The 19,175-nt window shown below is 42.7% G+C and overlaps 1 long non-coding RNA gene and 1 pseudogene across 1 annotated transcript; both read left to right on the top strand.

Annotated features, from left to right (window-relative positions):
* The first annotated feature begins 7,966 nt into the window (after nucleotides 1-7,966).
* On the top strand, nucleotides 7,967-8,324 carry LOC108301453 (annotated as a pseudogene).
* A 7,447-nt stretch (nucleotides 8,325-15,771) lies between these two features.
* Nucleotides 15,772-17,966, top strand: LOC108301827. Its single transcript, XR_001824085.2, has 4 exons — nucleotides 15,772-16,057; nucleotides 16,465-16,619; nucleotides 16,946-17,102; nucleotides 17,802-17,966. It is a non-coding gene; the product is annotated as an uncharacterized LOC108301827 (long non-coding RNA).
* The last annotated feature ends 1,209 nt before the right edge of the window (nucleotides 17,967-19,175 follow it).

Raw genomic sequence — 19,175 nt, 5'->3', positions numbered from 1 at the left:
AAACCTAATTTAGCAAAGTTGTGGGAAACAGCCAATTAACAAAAATCAGTTGTATAAAACTACATTTATAAATAATATTTTAAAAGATATAAACATCAAATCTAACAAAACAAATAATTTTGTTAGATTTCAATCTAACAAACACCTTTAAGAATTCTATGCTGAAAACGACAAAACATTATTAAAAACATGAAACAAGGCCTGCATGGTGGCTCATGCCTGTGATCCCAGCACTTTGGGAGGCCAAGGCGGGAGGATCACTTGAGGTCGGGAATTCGAGACCCGACCGGCCGACATGGGCAAACCCTGTTTCTACTAAAAATACAAAAATTAGCTGGGCGTGGCGGTGAATGCCTGTAATCCTAGCTACTTGGGGGTGCTGAGGGACGAGAATCTCTTGAACCCAGGAGGTGGAGGTTGCAGTGAGCTGAGACAGTGCCACTGTACTCCAGCCTGGGCAACAGAGTAAGACTGTCTCTAAATAAGTAGATAATAAAAATATAAGAGAAGATCTAAATAAATGGAGAAATGTTTGTGGACTAAAAGTTCAATTATCTCAAGAGGCCAGTTCTCAAATTGATCTATTCCAGTGCAATGCAATCTCAATAAAAACCCAGTTGGTATTTTGCAAAAATTGAAAGGCTGGTTCTAAAAGTTATATGATAATGCAAAAGGGCTCAAATAACCAAGCAATTTTTGAAGAAGAGCAAAATTGAAAGGATTTCTCAACTGGATACGAAGACTTTGGAAAGATTTGCGGGTGGTATTGACACAGCAGAGGCAAATAGATGATCAGAACAAAGCAGAATGTCCGGAAGACACACATACAGGCACACTTGATTAGTGACAAAAGCACCATAGCAGAGCAGTGGGGACAGGATGGCTTTTCAACAAACGGCAATGGAGAAAATACAGCGAAACTGGGTCATTACCTTACACCACACATAAGAATCAATTCCTTAAGTGGAAGAAGCCGGACACAAAAGGCCATATTTTGTATGATTCTCACTTGCACGAAAGCTCAAAAATTGGCAAAACCAAGATGTGGTGTTAGAAGTCAGGACAATGGTTACCTTTGGGGATGAGTGATGGGTAGTTGTTGAAAGCACCAGGAGCACAGCTTCTGGGGCTACATGAGTGGTTACATGAGTGTATTCACTTTGTAACAAGTCACCAAACTGTACACTTAAGGTATGCACATTTTTTCTGTATACATGTTATATTTTAATTTAAAGTTAAAATTTTTGACCTTGTCATTTATAGCTTCATAATGGTGGACAAATTATATAATTTTTCTAGGCCTCCTTTTTTTTTTTTTTGGTAGAATGGGGATTATAATAGTCTCTACTTTGTAGGATGTGAGAATTAAATATATTTCATAAGTAAGCACTTTGTTCAGTGACTGGCCCATACTACAGGCTTGATAAATGTTCCACGTTATTAGGTGCTAAGGTCATTTAGAAAGTGGCAGAACTGGGATTAAAATGAATCCAGACAAGACAGGTTTTCTGTCACATATCATACGTCACAGGGCTGCTTATTAGCTGGGCTTGAACGGAATGCTGGATTTAAATAGCATTTGCTGTGAGTTATCATAGATAGTCTTCACTCTCAACTTTATATTTTGCAAAAGATCAAGGGTATTAACTTCTCCTAATTCTCAATTCCTATGAGTATACTTCGGAATCCCAAGTAGGTTAGTGTACCTACCCCCACTAAAGACGAAAATACACTCTAAATAGTCCAATCACCACATCAGAAAACTGTTTAGATTTGTTGGCTCCATCAAGGCCCCAAGAGGGAGAAGGACATGCAGCTGACCTGGGCCTGTGGCCAGGGTTGCCCAGCCACTAATCACCTATCAAATTACTGTGTTTATAGAACAGCATTGTGTGGCATGGCTCCCTTGAATCAGATTGTAACTAAGACCTCATTAAGCCGCACAAAGAACAAAAAATTAAAGGACACATTAGTTCCCGAAAGGAATGTTTGGAAAAGTACTCAGAGATGAAGCAGCTGAAAAAAACAGCTATGTGTCTTATTAATTAGCACATCAACAGACTTCTGTCCCGTGGATTTGATCACGGTGAATGTACTTTTGGATGTGAATCAGCAGTTCTTGAATCTTAATGAAACCAGTCAGCAAGAGTTAATCACAGCTGGTTCCTGAGCGCAGATGTAACTAAAATATCCAGGCAAAAGAGAATGTCTTAAAAAAACAGACAGTTTATCACCACACAGCCTTTTAAAAAAATGATCATTTTTAAGAGTGTGAGTTATTTTAAGTATCTTATGATAGAAAATTTTGAAGGCAAACTGTAAACTTATAAGCATGGTATGATGGCAACCACACGGAAATGTTCATACATGGCAGAAAACCGAAGACATATACAATGGGGAAAATCGTTACGGTATTAGAATAGTGAGGTTACGACTACTGACTAAAATTTTACTTTAATGTTATTATGTTGTTTGTATTTATTTACTTACTTATTTACAGGGTCTCTATCACCCAGGCTGGAATGCAGTGGTACAATCTCACCTCACTGCAACCTCTGCCTCCTGGGCTCAAGCGATTCCCTGACCTCAGCCTCCCAAGTAGCTGGGACCACAGGCGCATACCACTATGGCTGGCTAATTTTTGTATTTTTGCAAAAACAAGGTTTCACCATGTTGCCCAGGCTAATCTTAAACTCCTGGGCTCAAGTGACCTGTGACCCCTTGGCCTTCCAAAGTTCTGGGATTACAGGCATGAGCCACTGTGCCTGGCCAAATGTTATTATTTTTTGTTTTGTTTTAAAAGAAAACAATCTTTAGAGGGGCCCTGGTTTCTTGTTCATCTTTGATGTACATCTTACTGTCCCATACCGAGTCACTTCCAGCATGATTAGCTGATTAGATAACACAGCTAATATTTATGCAGACATTGTAGTTAAAGTCTAAGGTCAGTGAGTTGAAAGGTGAATCTTCTGGATAAATTGTTCACATTTTTATTTATATTAATTTCTACTCCACCTCCATTGTAAGAGGATATAGAGGCTGGAGAATTTTCTAATATAGATAGTTAATTCTTTTCATATTAACAGTAACTATGTGCACCTGACTTTTAAGTATATCCGCAGTTGTAAAGTCTACTTTATTTAATGTGGGATTGTTAGTTTTACCTAAAATAAGTAAGGCTTTTAAACATGGATATACTGTAGCATAGCCAGAAATAGAACTAAAATTAGATTCTTTTGTAGAGAACCTAATAGCTGAGAAGAAAAAGAAGGGGTGGAAAGGCACAGGCCTCCTTCCAAAAGCCTCGTTACCCAGAGGAAGGAGCTTTTTAGCTGCACCTGACATCATAAGGGATAAAACATTTGAACTCCTGGGTATTTTCGAACAAAATACTGAGATTACTTTTGTTTTTCTTTCATATCCTAGTTAGAGTTCTTTCTGAGTTTTTACTCAACATATTTACTGAAATATGGATGTCGTGTCACTGTGTTGAGTTCTCACACATTAGAAGTTCATTCATTCCCTTAGCTGGGTAACCAATCCCAGGGAGTGAAATTGCATAATGCAATGCCTAGCATTTCATTGTTATCCACTTAGCCTGAAATCTCTTGTTGGTCAGGAGGGGAATAGAATACAGCTACAGCCGTGGTCAGTACACTTCCGTGCACTTTGTCTCAGCAACTGTTGGATTGCTTGAGCCCAGGAGTTTGAGACCAGCCTGGGCATCATAGTGAGACCCCATCTCTACAAAAAATAAGTTTAGAAAAGCTATCCAGATGCAGTAGCTCATGCCTGTAGGCCCAGCTACTTGGGAGGCTGAGGTGGGAGGATTGCTTGGGCCTGCGAGGTGGAGGCTGCAGTGAGCCACGATTGTGCCACTGCACTTCTGCCTGGGCAACAGAGCAAGAACCTGTCTTTAAAAAAAGTTTCATTCTTCTGAACTGGACCCATCTAGATCTCAAACATATTCTGCAGGGCCCTGTTTATAAACAGCTTGATTAAACATGTGTTATAAGATTTATGGGCCATATAACTTTTAGTGATTTATCAACAAAGATTTAGAATCATTGTTAGAAAAGAGAGGCTTGTCTTTGTGAATCCTGCAGTTAGGGCATATGAAGAGCCTTTGTAGTGTCTGGGCACTGTCTCTTCCTGCTCAGGTCCAGGAGCCATCGTGTCACGTTCTTTATTGCCAGATGTGCCTTGGCTGGCTAGTTTCACATCTCATCATGAGGAAAAAGTAGCAACACTGTTATTGCTCTCAACATTATGGCTCTTTGGGACCTGTTAGTATTGAAACTATAAATCAACTTGCCTCTGGAGTTCCCTGATGTCATTTGTTTCATGCTCAGTGCATCATTACTAGGACAATGCATCCTCCATCATAGCCCTGGTGAATATTGGCTTCCAATGGCTCCCTAAAGGCTGTCACCGTAATTCGTTTATGATGACCACAAATGCAAGTCTCACCCAGAGTGTGCAGGAAAATGTTTTCCAGTTATCTTAAATTTACTGTCTAAGGTTTTATGGTGCAATACATTTTGCAGCCATGTCTTCTCTTGATCACCTGACACCATGACTGCCGCATTCCTAGAATGTGGTCTTTTTCAATGCTGACCTCACCCTTTCCTTTCACAAGCCATCACTAGTGGGGAGGCTAGGCAAAGGGCAAAGAGTGATTCTATTCACCCAAAGAAGGTCCATTCTTCATCTGGCATAGCTTAAGACCAACCTATGAAAACAAAATATCACCACATGATCAGAGGCAAGAGAGGACATCATTCTGAAAATGGAGACAAAAGAGGAAATTGATCAGAAGGGCTGCTGACAGTGTGGAGCAAAGGCTTTGAAAACCCTTGGGGGAGACAGGTGCTGTTCTCCCTAGAGGACTGCCCTACATGTGGCACAGGCCTGCAGAAAGGATGGAGTGTCTGCCCTGGCTGCCAGCCGCAGCAGGTGCACAGGTAAAGAACACCACTACCTGCTGCCATCCTTGATGCTGTGGACCAGAGGCCAACAGGTTCTATGCAGTTGGAACATAGAAAGGCATGAGCCAACCCATGGGCATACAGATGTGGTTCAAGCACAAAGGCCTGCCAGGTGCTTAGTAGTTCAGACACATGAACTTGTCCTATGTCCAATGCAAGTGTGAATCAATCAAATTGGCACAGCACCGTTCTGGTCACCCATCTCAGGATCCCATGAAACACCGTGCTGACCAGTTAGAGCTGTCTACTTGTTGTGCTGTTGTCCTAGAACTTGGGCCCAGGGGGACAACACCTTTGATATGAGTCTTGGAGCTCCACAGGGCATCTGGTCAACCTTACATTCAGGCTGGAGGGTGGAAGAGCAATTTGAAGGGAAGAAATGGGGACAGGGTCCACACTATTCCTGGTCCAGGCTTGGGGCATTCTTCTTGGTTAGCTCTGCATATCCCAATCAATCCCATGTGCTGGGGGGACTGAAAACTTTAAGGAAGGCACTGCAAATCATGGATCCCCTAAAGGCTCACACAGCGGTTCTGTTTGGCCACATCTAAGTGCAGCACTTGCTGCAGCTGCCTTGTAACTGGGCTCCCAACCCACGTATGTATGTATTGTTACTAAACATTGGGTGTTTGCTAACAGTGTTCCCTCCACCTGATAGCCCTGCCTGCCCTCCCAGCCTTTACCCAGACAACTGTTACCATGATTTCAGATCCAGCTCAGGCATCACTGTCTTCACCAAGCCTGCCCTAAGCCTGGGTGAGCCGCTTCCTCCTCTACACTTGCCTTTGTCGCAGCACTCAGGCCACCACGTGGTATCATAATAGTGTCTGTTTTCCCAAGTAATTGGTGATTTCAAGGTCAGAGATTATTTTCATCTTGTATTTTTAGTCCCCTGCAGAGTAATGGATACATCATTGGTGTTCGATAAAATGCCTGCTGAATAATAAGCGGCTAAAGGAATGTGTGAAGGGCATGAAACTCTTTAGTAATAATTATAAGGGTATTTGCACAGACCCATTATCATTTTTAAACATCGAATTTGAAATGTTTCTTCCCCAGCAAACATGATGTTCCTTTCAGCTCTTGTTATCCCTACTTGAATTGTCCTGGGTTTGGGAACTTAGTACTCAGGGATACAGTCCCTTCCATGGCTTTTTCCTAAATGGAATGTATATAACACCATCAGGACAGTGACTGCCATACTGTCAGTGGGCAACACATTGCTCATTATTGTTGGGAGACTTGAATTTTAATTCTGGTTATAGTGGGCTATTTTTCAGCCCAAACACTCCTAATAAAAACAACTAAAAATGCTAGGTAAATTATTATTGGGCACCATTTTTTTTTAAACCCAGTACATAACAAAGCAAGCAACATGTGTGAGAACCATCTGAAAAACAGACAACAGAAACAAATATGGGAACACTTTTAGATCTTGAAATGATTAAACATGGACTGTAAAATGACTGTGCTTACTGTAGTGGGCTGAGACATTGCCCATCACCTGTGGAAGTCTGGCCTGCAGACTCCAACTCAATGACGGAAGAATGAATGCGCTCTTACACCACTACAGTGATACAAGTGGGCTGGGGACGGCCATTGGCTTTTTTCAGAGATGCAATCAATCAGCCAAGACCCTCTGTCCATCCACACATTTATTTTGTCAAGATTTTATAAGAGGTTCTAAGTTAACACACTTGTGGGTAATTAACATGGTTAAAAGAGTGGTTATATGAATAATAAAAGCTTCCGGTTCTGGGCCCAGAGTATAAACACTATTAACAGGTAATTGCCCTCTGATCTCCCCCTGAGAGGACCATCCAGCACAAAGTTTACATGAGTAAACGAAGTAGAGACAAAGGGATGTGGGGTAAACAGACAAACTGGGAAAGCCTCTTATCATCCCTATCTTCTCCCTAACTTAATGGACTGGCCTGCCACATTCAGCCTGCCTCAATAAAACCTTTTGGCCTTCCAAAAGGTTTGAGACTAATCTATAACTTTTCCTAATATATCTTTAATATTTTGCCATTCACCCTGAGTGAATATCAACAGTGGTTTGAATCATAGTTCCTCAAAGATGTCCACATCCTAGTCTCTGGAACCTGTGAAAATGTTACTTCATATGGTAAAAGGAACTTTGTGGATATGGCAAAAGTAGTAATTTTGAGATTAGGGAGATTATTCTGGATTATCCAAGTGGGCCTAATGTAATCACAAGGATTCTATAAGAGGGAAGCAAGAGGATCAGTGTCAGAGAGAAAAAAATGTAAGCATGTAAGCAAAAGTCAGAGAGGAGAAAAGAGCTTACACTTCTGACTTTTTAAATGGAGGAAGGGGTCACAAGCCTTGGCATGTATTTGGCTTCAGGAAGCTATAAAAGGAAAGAAAATGGATTCTCCCCTAGACCCTCCAGAAGAAAGCAAGGTCTTCAATACTTTGATTTTAGCCCAGTGAAACTGGTTTCAAAATCCTGACCTCCAGAACTTGAAGATAATAAATTTGTGTTGTTTTAAGCCACTAAGTTTGTAGTCACTTGCTATAGGAGTAATAGGAAACTAATACATTTATTATGTTTAAAAAAGTAAAGATTAGCTTAAAGATATCTCTGAAAAGATAAAACTACAATTAGATTTTAAAAAATAACTAAATACTACATCTAGAGATTAAAAACACTATAGCTGACGTTTAAAACTCAGTGGCTGGGTTCAATAGCTAATTCAACACAGCTGAAGAGAGAATTGATGACCTGGAAGTTAAATCAGAAGAAGTCCAGGATGCAGCAAAGAGAGACAAAAAGATATGCAGTAAGTTAGAGAGGCTAAAGTGATAAAGTCTAATTTAAATTTAATCAGAGTCAAGAAGGAAAAGAGTGGATGGAAAAAGATAATATCTCAAGTGGTATTGGTGCCTTTCTCACTTTCTTCCAACTTAGTTGCTGCTGTTGGTTGGGGGCCATCCGACACCTAGGCAGGAGGATGGTAGCCACAAAGGAGAAGAAAAAGTCACTGGAGTTAACCAACTCTAATTATGAAAAGTAGAAAGTACATGCTGGGGTACAAGCAGATTCTGAAGTCTATCAGACAAGGCAAAGTGAAATTGGTCATCCTCTCTAACAGCTTCCCAGCTTTGAGGAAATCCAAAACAGAATGCTATGAAATGTTGGCCAAGACTGGCGTCCATCACTGCAGTGACAATAACATTAAATTGGGCACACCATGAGGAAAATACTACAGAATATGCACACTGGCTCTCATTGATCCAGGTGATTCTGATAATATTAGAAGCATGCCAGAATAGACTGGTGAGAAGCATACTATGCAAAATTTTCTTTAATACAACTTGCCAGAGCTTGTTTTAAAAACATTTTTAAAAAGAGGCATTGGCTGAAATTTTCTACGGCTGATGAACAACATCAATGAGGAGATTTAAGAATCCCAATTAATCCTGGATATTTGGTGTGGCTTTATAGAGGCAACATAGCATGGTGGTCTAGAACAAAGATTTTTAAAGTTTGTAAGCACTATTGAATTCTAGTTTTGCCGCTTATTAGCTACATAATTTTGGGCAAGTAAATTGACCTCTCTGAGCCTCCATCTCCTGATATATTAAAATAGGAATAGTATCTGATTTATTCGTTGGTTATGAGGAATAAATATGTATAAATGTGATTAGCATAGTAATAGGTCCAAAGTAATATGCAGTACATAATTGCTGATATTTTCAGTAGTGTTCAAAGTATATTTTCTCATGATGAGTTGAAGTCTTCTTCCTGATAATTTTCATTCATTCATCTCTTATTTTTTTTTTTTTTAGACAGGGTCTCCCTCTGTCTCCCAGGCTGGAGTGCAGTGGCATGATTTTGGCTCGCTGCAACCACCACCTCCCAGCCTCAAGCAATCCTCCCACCTCAGCCTCCTGAGTATCTAGGACCACAGGCAGGCATCACCACATCTGGCAAATTTTTGTATTTTTTGTAGAGAAGGGGTTTTGCCATGTTGCCCAGGCTGGTCTTGAACTTCTGGGCTCAATCAATCCTCCCACCTCGGCCTCCCAAAGTCCTGAGATTACAGGTGTGCGCCACCATGCCTAGCATCCACTCATTCATCTTAATTCTGATTTCTGGAGAAGCACAGAACAGGTCTGCCTCCTAGTTTATCTGTGCATTCACTCCTTAACTTTTTAAAGCTCGGCAACTGCAGAGGAGCAGGGCCATGTGAACATCAGGACTCCCTGACACTGGTGGTGATAAGCCAGTATTTCATATAGTTGCAACAATTTTCTTGGCTGTGTGAAACCTCTCAAAGACTCCTGGGAGTCTCAGAATTCTAGAGTATGAGAGCAGCAGTGGAGTATAAGAATCCAGCATGTGTATTCTGCGGGTGAAGAATAGGAGATACAGGGAGTGGAAGTGGCTTAGCTAGACTCAGCTGGTGGTTGAGTCATCCACCTGCCTCAGCCTCTGAAAGTGCTGGGGTTACAGGCATGAGCCACTGTGCCGGGCCTCTGCTCTGTATTTAGAGTAGACTTTACATCTGCCTAGTGAACCGGACCATGATCGAGGATGTGGCAAATATTTTCTTTGTAGCTTGATGATGGACTTTCTAAATTTGAAAATCCTTTCATTTTAATTTCCAAAAGTCCTTTTATCATTTAACTGAATTCCTGTGGTGCTTTTTTGTTAAGATGTTATTGGCTCTTCCAAGAATTCCCTTCCCATGGGAGTTGCTTTAAGTGGACCTGGTGCTCATTCACTTGCTGATGTTTCTGACTCCATGAGTCTCCATCTTTGAATTTGCCTGAGTTTCATCACTTCCTTTTATCAAGTTCTCCTGCCTCTTTTTTTTTTTTTTTTTTTTTTGGACAGAGTTTTGCTCTGTTGCCCAGGCTGGAGTTCAGTGGCGTAAACTCACTCACTGCAACCTCTACCTCCCAGGTTCAAACAATTCTCCTGCCTCAGTCTCCTGAGCAGCTGGAACTACAGGCACACACCACCATGCCCACACCACCAGGCCAGGCTAATTTTGTATTTTTAGTGGAGACAGGATTTCACCATGTTGCCCAGGCTGGTCTCGAACTCCTGACCTCAAGTGATCTACCTGCTTTGGCTTCCCAAAGTGTTGAGATTATAGGCAAGAGCACCTTGCCCAGCCTCAAGATCCCTTCTGAACTTGATTTTTATTTATGTGTTTCATATACCTTACCTTAATTCTTAGCAAGGTAAGTCAGTTGCTCTAGAAAGTGGGGTTGATGGGGAGGAGATAAGCCCCGGAATATTCTTTTTTTTTTCTTTTTTTTCGAGACAGGGTCTCACTCTGTTACCCAGGCTGGAGTGTGGTGGTATGTTCTTGGCTCACTGCAGCCTCACCCTCCCAAACCCAGGCGATCCTCCACCTCCACTTCCCAAGTAGCTGGGACCACAGGTGTGCACCATCATGCCCAGATAATTTTTTGTGTTTTTGGTACAGATGGGGTCTTGCTATGTTGCTCAGGCTGGGTCCCAGCGATAGCCTACCAACAATTCAGTAACGTGTAAGCACCACCCAGTTTCATGTGCTTCTCCACCCACCACTGATCACCTGAAGCGCACACAAATGCCTCTCTCAGGGCGTGTGTCTATGAAGACTGGCTATTTTATCTCTACTCTTTTTACGTCCTAATAATAGTGGCTGAGTTATCTGGGATGTTGATACACGTTCCTAGCCTATTAGGGCATACATCCTCCCAAGATGGCCATTTATTTAGGCTTTTAATGTCTCCGTTTATAGATGCAACTTCAGCGTTTAGGGCCTGGTAGCTTTTGAATGATTCTAGGCTTCATGAAAACAGCACCATTTCATTTTTACCACCATTTTCTGAAATATGACGGTAAAAATGAAGTGGCACTGTTTTCAGGAATCGACTTAGCTGGGGTCACACTGCCAGGGAGTACGAGTTCCATACAGCCGGGGTTGGGAGGAATAATTTATGTATTTTTTTCCACAGGAAAAATATAGGCCTTTCAATGCTATAAGAGCAATTTCATTTAATGCATAGGAAATTATGTTGGCATACAACCCAAAACTATCTGTGGAATAATTTTCGGTATCACTCATGATAATTTTTAACACGTCAAAGTGGAAAATTGGACTCATCACCCTTGGAAAGCCTCCTGTCGGAGAACTTTTGAAAGCCGTGCTGGAATGAGGTGACTGTGTAACTATGCATCATGTCAGACCCGTCCAGCCATCTTCTGAACTTGCTGGTCACATGAGCTGGCCTGTACTGTGAATTTCATTTTGTGGTGCCATCAAGGCTAATAGAGTGAGGGTTGGTGGAGCCAGCCGGCTTATTCAGTAAACATCTGCCTTTCTGAAAGGAAAAGAGCGTGAAGAGGCCCATTCCTTGTGTGCTTGTGAATTTCAAATGGGCTGCCTACAGAAATTGTCTACAGCATGTGGCCTAAACAGCCAGACAGAAGGGAAAATTCTCCTGCAAAAATCCTTAACCTGAGATCCAACAGCATGAAACAGTTCAATCTTTGCCCCACTGTGGTCTAAACCTCCAGACATGTTATCCCAAAGGGACAGCAATGTGATTAATGGACAGACACAGTAACAAGAGATTATAAACTTAATGTAATGGCAAAGGGTAAAAAATTGCATAGAGGTGATGATATAAGGCAGAAACTACACAGATTCCGAGAACCCCAAGGGCTAACCAGCCAGTAATATCACGCCCAGCCTGAGGACTTCACCAGGGGAAAGTAGCTTGTCTTTGCCATTCTCATGGGGAGGCCATGATTTAAATTCTCATCCCTCTGCACCCTACCTGCACCTGACTTTGGGGACTGTTGACACGTCTCCATCCTCACCAGATGCAAGGGATTGGTACAAAACACCCCCAGCACATACGGACTGTTTACTACGGCTGGATTAATCAAAAGTCAATTCTCTGTACAACTTATCATATCACTAAGAGAGCTGACCTCAGGTTGCAGGCCATTCCTATACGTTAGTACAAATCATTTCCCTATTGGCAAAAGACAAAATTAGAACAAATTCAGTTAAAAAATCTTTTTTTTAAAAAATTTGAGACAGGGTCTCCCTCTGTTGCCAGGCTGGAGTGCAGTGGCGCAATCATGGCTCACTGCAATCTCAACCTCCTGCGCTCAAGTGATTCTCCCATCTCAGCGTCCCAAGCAGCTGGTACTACATGTGTGTGGCAGCACACCTGGCTAATGTGTGTGTGTGTGTGTGTGTGTGTGTGTGTGTGTGTTTAGAGATGGGGTTTCGTCATGTTACCCAGGCTGGTCTTGAATTCCTGGGCTCAAGTGATCTGTCTGCCTTAGGTAACCAAAGTGCTGGGATTGCAGGCATGAACCAACGCTCCCAGCTGGCTTAAAAATCTTTTCTAAGATCTGGCATTTATTTGCAATTCTAGAATTGGACAACACCTCATTCTATAAGAGTGTTTTGATGAGCCAAGCAGAGATTGGCTTTAGAGACAGAAAAGGCCTAAGAAAACAGAAAACAAAAAGCGGATTGGTAATTGCAAAGTTATTTTTCCTTGTAAAGATTAAGGCAGAGGGAACTTCTTTACCGTGCTGACTCAAACTGGCTTGTTTGGAGATTTGGCTATTACCTTTCTCTGGCTCCTGATTTTTTTGAAAGTCAGATAAACAACTAAGTTTCAGTGGGAAACTTCAGTGTGAGTAACTCCATTTCGGTTTGGTCTGTTGAATCTAGTGCAGGAGCTCAGTTCTATCCTAGAGCCTCCAAGAAATTGTATTAAACACTATCAAATCCCTTTTGGGCAGCAGAGCAAGTGTAGCCTAAAGGATTCAGATCATTCTAAACTGAGGGATGGGGCTGCAGGGGCAGAAAGGGGCAATTTCTTTCCTCCCCATCATAAGGGTACCCAACACACCTAATTCCAAAGACAGGTTAACGAGAAAAGCACACATTTATTTGATCACAGTTTTGTGTGACATGTTGAGCCTTCAGAATGACCGACCTAGAGATACAGGGAAAATGATCTGTTTTTATGTGTTAGTTCAGTGAAGTATAGACAGGCGTGTAGAAAGGGGATTGGACAGGAAGGCTGCGGTCTAACGCCAATAATAGGCTGGGTGGGGAGAGCCTGCGAGGCCTGTTTGTTCAGATTCTCCGTGGCCTCTCTGTGAGGCATTGTCTGCATCTCTCTGGTATGGGGAAGGGCCCTTCTGGAACGAGGGTCTTAATTTCTTTATGGCCAGTATCACACAGAAAGGCAAAGGGGTAGGGATTACAGTCATATTTTTGGACTTTATGGTTGGTCTTGGGGGAAAGGGCTTTTGCCCACCCAGGGGCAGACGGATTCTGGTTTCTATCACTTGCCTCAGGAGAGAATGAGGGAGGAGGGTCAGGAGGGCAGGAGAAGGTCAGGGAGAGACTGCATCTGATGCTGCTTCTTAGGCCTTTACTGAGGGTGTCATTTTCTGGGCCCCAACAGGACCAAAATGTCTTTGCTCTGTTCCTTCAACATATAGTCAAAGGGAGCTGGAGTATTCGAGGCTCTAGTTTCTGTTCTGAAAACACATCCCCGGCTCCTTTTCCTTGGGAAGGCCACTGCTCAGCCTCTTTTGATAAAAGCACAGGACAGAGACAGCCATCAAGATGTCAAATAGCTACAGCTGCTGTGGCTGCCAGGCAGTAGATAAACCTGAGAAAGAAGACTTCACCCACAGATACTGAGTCCTTAAGGCAGAGGGGATATTACTAAATAACGCTTTCAGTTGTGACCACCAGCTCAGGTTTCCAGGCAGCTCAGCTGGACCCAGTCTGCATGGACAACTGCTGGACACCAGGCTAGCTGAGAAACGACTCATGTAGAAATGGAGCTTTCACTCTTGGGAGAAGGATGACCCCATTACCAACCTCAAAGGACAGGGCATCATGACCGATCCAGTCCCATGATGTGCCAACCCCTGTATTCAGGGGTGTCAGTCTGTTATCACAGAGGTGTTCCAGGCAGAGAATAGTTGTCAGGGGTGGGTGGAATTCTAAACCTGTTTTTCTGCCCGCAAACATGGCAGGTATCCATTTCCATATTAATTCACAAGGACAACATATCACCTAGTGTAGGGTATTCTCATTATATAAGCAATTATTATCCAAGCCATCACATTGTTTGCTTTTGAGATGGAGTTTTGCTCTTGTCGCCCAGGTTGGAGTGCAATGGTGCGGTCTCGGGTCACTGCAACCTGCCCCTCCCGCCTTCAAGTGATTCTGCTGCCTCAGCCTTCTGAGCAGGCCACCACCATGCCTAGCTGATTTTTGTGTGTTTAGTAGAGACGAGGTTTCAATATGTTAATCAGGCTGGTCTCGAACTTCTTACCTCAGGTAATCCACCTGCCTCAGCCTCCTAAAGAGCTGGCATTACAGGTGTGAGCCACCGCACCTGCTGTCACCAGTTTTTGTTGTTTTTAATTAATTAATTATTTTTGCAATTTCAACTTTTGTTTTTGACATGGGGTGCCTGTGCAGTTTGTTATGCGGTTATATTGCACGCAGCCAGTGTGCACAGCACCCAGTAGGAAGGTTTGAAACCATGCCTCTCCCACCCTCCTTCTAGTAACCCACGGTGTCTATTGTTCCCATGTGCTACCATTGTTTAAGGCCTGTATCAGGAAGCCTTTTTTGTTGTTGTTATGTCAGGAAATCTTCATTAAATAACTGACCACCTGTAAAATCAGTACCCATTCAAATGTTACTCCAAATGTCAGATCAATACTAGTTAAAAGTGTCTAGATTTTGTTCCTGATTTTCGAAAACTGTAAGTAAACAGGTGTGCCAACTGAGGTTACCAGGTGAAGTTAAGTAAACTTCTGAAGGTCTACAGTGCTGCAGAACGCCAGTTTTATTTTTGGCTTTGCCACTAATTAGCTGCGTGGCCTTTCACAGTTTACTCCTCTTCCCTGGGCCTCAGTTTCCTCATCCACAAAGCATAGAGGGTAAAACAGATCAATATTTTGAACCTAGTTGGACATTAAAGTCATCTGGAGGGAGGTTTAATATGTGTTTTCTTTTAAAAGCTCAGAGTGCCCCTCTCTTGATCAACTGAATCAGAATCTCAGAGAGTGCAGCCCTAACAGGTGCAGAGTTCAAATTTCCCAGGTGATTCAAATCTGGTTAGGAGTGGAAATCAACTGACCCGGTGCAGTGGCTCACGCCTGTAATCCCAACACTTTGTGAGGCCAAGGCAGGCAGATCACCTGAGGTCAGGAGTTTGAGACCAGCCTGGCCAACAGGGTAAGACCCCGTCTCTACTACAAATACAAAAATTAGCCAGGCATGGAGGCAGGTGCCTGTAATCCCAGCTACTTGGGAGGCTGAGGCAGGAGAATCCCTTGAACCCAGGAGGCAGAGACGGCAGTGAGCCAAGATCATGCCATTGCACTCCAGCCTGGGTGATAAGTGAAACTCTGACTCAAAAATAAATAAATAAATAAAAAATAAAAATAAAAAGAGTGGAAGTCACGGAACGTGGGGATTCTTAACATTCATTTCATGTTTATCATTGTTTGTTTTTCTGACAGCTTAGCTTTCGTCCTAGGGATATGTATAGGTGCAAATATATAAGTGTTTCTATAACCCCATCTCATTCCTATTAGGTTTTAAGTCTTTTTCATAAATAGCTTTCTGAGAAACTGAAGTTTGGGGAAGAAAAACACACTACCACTGTTTTTCGCCACATTTGCTGTGAACACAGCATTCTCACCTCACACAAATCCATGTTCCAGTGAAACAGGGTGCTGCTGCCTTCCCAGAGAAATGTCCCACAGCTGCTGTGACTAAAAGGAGGTGACAGACAGAAAAGGAGCAGATATGAACCATCTGGATTGAAATAATCTTTGGGCTTTTCTTGGCTAGGGTCAGCCTTGGAGCTCCCATGTCATCTAACTCCTCTGCATTGTTCAAAATGGCCTGAAGAACTTCTCAACACGGACAGTTGCCCAGGCCAGTCAGGTCCAAGGCCACCGCTGCTCGGGCTGTCATCAGCTTGATCTCCGCACCGGCCACCTCCAGGCGTGCTTTCCTGTTTTCTTGGTAGAGCGTGCAGATCATTGGCCTGAAATGTTGGATTGCTATTTTTTTCTCTCTTGGAAAATGAGACTGTTTTACGATTATTTCCAGAGGAATTGAAATAAATTGAATGACAAAGATTTCACAGCAGCTGCTTGTCATGAGTAATTATCAGACAGTCTCAGTGACAAAGATGCTTTCCTTGACCACATTTTCTCACACTCCCTGAGCCTTTTTCAGTGAGGCTCTGTCCTCGGCCTTGGTCTTCAGCTTGCCTGGACTAGTTTTAGCAGGAAGTCAATTCATTACCCCTAGTTCTTGAGCTAAATCCCTCTGTTAATAATCAATAATTATAAATCAGCAAATATTTATAAGCCTCCTGCTACAATGTCTGTATTATGCCCAGAAATCATATTGTAATAGTTTTCTAGGGCTGCTATAACCAAGTACCATAGACCGGGCGCTTACAGTAGATGTATCCCATGTGGTAGATTCATAGCAGAAATCGATCCTGTCACCATCTGGAGGCTGAGTCCGAGATCAGGGTGACCACAGACTTGGTCTCCGAGGCCTCTCTCCTGAGCCTGTAGGTGGCTTTCTTCCTGTCTTCAGGTGGGGGTCTCTCTGGGTCTGTTTCCTAATTCCCCCTTCGTAAAACAACACCAGGCATGTTGGATTAAGCCCACCCTAATGGCTTCATTTTAACTTAATTATCTATGTGAAGACCCTGTCTCCAAATACGGTCCTAGTCAGGTATCAGGGATTAGAACTTCAACACATAAATGGTGGTGGGTAGGGGGATAGGGGAGCAATTCAGCCCATAACACATTTATAACATAGAGATGTGTTTGTGATTTAATGTAGGATAGAGATCTATTAATATTTATCTTCAATTTGTTTTTGTTGCTCTAGACCCATCTGGAAGAAATGAAACACTTTCTCTCATCCTCTGGAAGCCTGAGCTCTCCTTTCCCTCGCAGGGAGAGCCACTGTTTGTTTTTACTGTTGGAAAGAATAGAAGAGGATGTTCCAGAACTGAGTTGGACACCCTGGAAATGATTCATCCAAGGTCTGTGCCCTAAAGGGAATTCACTGTATGTCCAAGAAAGGAAAGACTTAAAGTCTGGAGATTAAGGATTTAGGAGGAGAATGGTTTTGTGAAGTAGATTCTTTGAGGTTGGGAGCGGGGACAGGAAGCAGGGGTGTAGGAAAGGGGACCCTGATGTTGACAGGTGCGAGTCAGAGCTTTGGCTGCTGGAGGCCCACCCTGGAGCTGGATATTCAGAACTGAGATACCAAGTTGTTCCCCAGCACCCTTCCTTCCCCCTTCCTTCCTTCCTTCCTTCCTTCCTTCCTTCCTTCCTTCCTTCCTTCCTTCGTTCCTCCCTCCCTCCCTCCCTCCCTCCTTTCTTCCTTCCCCCACCTCTCTTTCTCTCTTTTCTGTTATTTTTCCCTGACACATCTATTTTGGTTTCCAACTCCTGGGCTCGAGTGAGCCGCCCACGTCAGCCTCCTGAGTAGCTGGGACTGCAGGGGTGCTCCACTGCACTGGCCCATTCTCCTTTTCTTGCATGTAGGGATAGAACCTCTGAGTGTTAGCAGGGAACATGGCTACCCAAAAATTCCCAGCCTTCTTGCAGCTAGGTGTGGCCACGTGACTAAGCCTGAGCAGACGACATGTGAACAAGAGTGCTCTGAATGGTCTCTGAGTCATCCTCTCAGAGACAAAGTGATGGGACCTGAAGTTTCTCTCTCCTCCTTTCTGTAGGTCAGAACATGGACGTGAATGGAGGCGAGTCAGCTTCAACCATACCATGAGGACAGTGCTCTAGGAGGTGGCAGAGACACCAGAGAAATGGAACCCAAGTCATGGAATAACCTCATACTGCAGAGCCACCCTGCGAATCCTGGACTGCTCACCTTTGGACTATCACTGGAGAAATAAATAAACTTTCCAGTCGTTAAAGCCACTGTCTTTTAGAATCTTTTTGTCACAGCAGCTTACCCATATCTTATATCTGGCAAGTAAGAGCTTGAGTCAAACTTTCTGTGTGGAGAAATTCAAATCAATTAGATATGCTGATAAAGAATGCTAAAACTTCTTTTTCCTTTAAAGAATCTGTTATAATTGATTTTTAAATCTATGAGAACATTTAAGTAAATTATATTTCGATGAGGGAATGGTATCTTCTTTTGGACTATGAAATCTTTTGTATATGAAAATCTTTTTGGTAGAGAGAGGATAACACTTTTTTTTTTTTTTTTTTTTGAGACAATTTTGCTCAGTCACCCAGGATGAAGTGCAGTGGCCCGATCTTGGCTCACTGCAACCTCTGCCTCCCATGTTCAAGTGATTCCCATGCTTCCGCCTCCTGAGTAGCTGGGATTACAGGTGTGCACCACCATGCCCAGCTAATTTTTTGTATTTTTAGTAGAGACAGGGTTTTGCTATGTTGGCCAGGCTGGTCTCAAACTTCTCACCTCAGGTGATCTGCCTGCCTCAGCCTCCCGAACTGCTGGGACCACAAGTATGAGCCACATGCCTGGCCACATTATGCTTTTTTCCCCCTAATTAATACATTGTGGAAAAATTGAAAATTAAAAAATGAGTAAGAAGTAAAGTAAAATCGACTTAGTGGAACCCATCATCAGTATTTCGTGTTATATTCTTCAGGCTTCATTTTATGCATACATAGAATTTTGTTTTTGAAATTGGATCACCTGCATACAGAATTGGATACTGCTTTTATTCCCTGTAACCTCATAGGATGAGTATACTGTATCTCAAAATCAGTAGAAATCCTTGGAAAACATAATTTTTTCTGGCTTCATGATATTTTTTCTCACGGCTGGTTTGCATCTTGTTTGATCATGGCCTTTTACTGAACATTTAGGTTGCATCCCAGTGTTTTTGCTATTATGCATTGCAGTGATAGTCTGTAATGCACAGGTGTCAAAGATGTAGAGCATCTTTGAACACCATCCCTATATTTGGATAATTTAGTAATTTCCCACTTTCTGAGTTCTAGCTTTGCAAGGCAGAAGCCAGAAGACTCTTGTTCACAGGTGCCTTTGGGCTACAGTTACAAACTTGGGACATAGATTCAGATACATCCAGTGACAGCCTCAGAGGAGGTGGGTG

The sequence above is a fragment of the Cebus imitator genome, unplaced genomic scaffold (assembly GCF_001604975.1).
Source record: "Cebus imitator isolate Cc_AM_T3 unplaced genomic scaffold, Cebus_imitator-1.0 Scaffold1, whole genome shotgun sequence".
Taxonomy (NCBI): domain Eukaryota; kingdom Metazoa; phylum Chordata; class Mammalia; order Primates; family Cebidae; genus Cebus; species Cebus imitator.
The sequence above is the reverse complement of the archived record's forward strand: the minus strand, read 5'-3'. Positions and strand labels throughout refer to the sequence as shown.